Source organism: Propithecus coquereli, unplaced genomic scaffold (assembly GCF_000956105.1).
Source record: "Propithecus coquereli isolate 6110/MARCELLA unplaced genomic scaffold, Pcoq_1.0 Scaffold635, whole genome shotgun sequence".
Classification (NCBI taxonomy): Eukaryota; Metazoa; Chordata; class Mammalia; order Primates; family Indriidae; genus Propithecus; species Propithecus coquereli.
The window spans coordinates 93,744-95,287 of NW_012152341.1; positions in this window are offsets into that span (position 1 = coordinate 93,744).

Genomic DNA, 1,544 nt, shown 5'->3' on the forward strand with positions numbered 1-1,544 from the left:
TGGATGGAAGACGTGACCAGAAAAGTGTTCCGATTAATGACAAAATGCTGCACAAGAAAGTGTTCAGCCTATACAAAGACTTCAGCAAGGGATCCCCTACACAAGTGACATCAAACCATTTACTCCAGGTAAGGGCTGGTTATACAGATTCAGGAATACAGAAGGTTAACATTAGCCTACTGTATCACAATGCCTACATGGTTCGCTTCACTTCATCTTATCACGTAGGCACTATGTCATCTCACATCAACACAAGACAAAGGATGAGTATAGTACAATAAGCTATTTGAGAGAGACACACCACATTAATATAACTTTTACTACAGTATATTGTCATAATTGTCCTATTTTATTATTATTAATCTCTTATAGTGCCTAGTTTATAAATTAAGCTTTATCACAGGTATGCATGAATAGGAAAAACAGGATATATAGGGTTCAGTACTACCTGCATAACGGGTTTCAGGCACCCACTGTGGATTTTGGAACGTATCCCCATGGATAAGGTGGGGGGGACTACTGTACATATAAAAGAACCCTAAGAAAAAAACTAGAATTCTAGGACAATGTATATGCTGAAATTCATTATTTAGAACATCCTAGAACAATGTTTTAAAAGAATGTGTGAACATTCTTTGTCGTATGCATCAGTTTCTGAAATTTGAGATGTTGGAAGTGGATGATAGGAATGAAAATAAGGACTGGAGAGGATTCATATTGATCTTGTATTAGATTTACACTAACATATAAACAGAAACTGAAGAATTATGCAGATTACACTGGTTCTCTATTGATTGTGATTTTTTTCCCCTTAAAGAGTTCAATTACTATTTTGATAACTCTGACTATTCTATAAATGGGATGAGCTATGCATCGGAAGATCCTATTGCTCCAATTTCACAATAACAAGCAACCTTTTGAATACTACATATTTTACCAAATATATGGAGAAGAGATTACTTCAGGATGCAGAATGAATATACCCATCACTGAAAAGTAAAACAAGTCAACAAACTGGTCTTAGGCAATGTTGGTTCTTATGAATTAGTAAATTAGGACCAACCAACCACCTTGGGAAAACGATAAAAATCACAATTTTGCAGTTGCTGGTCTAGGATGTCAGGAGCTTAGAAGTTGCCAGTCTATGCTAACAACAAATAAAAAGGAAAACACTGAAAAATCAACAACTCTGCACAGATCCATCAGAGAAGGGAGGTCACAGAACAAAGGGCTGCCCCCAAAATTGGAGAGACAGAGAGGCAGATACAGAGAATCATAAAAACCTTTGCGGGAATCAATTAAGGGGTAGGAAAACCTGAACTGTAATTGATGAACTGCTGGAGGCTCAGTGTGGACAACTGTACCTGACTCTGGCAGGAGAGGAGAAAAGGAAGCATTTTGAAAGAAAACATAGCATTTTGTTTTTCTTAACAAGGCCTGCTCTCAGGAGAAACTACTGACCAGACCCTAACATGCTCAGCTTTGACCAGGGCCTAATATATCTGGGGTAGGGGGAATGCCCAGTTCCAGATGGCTCTTGCCTT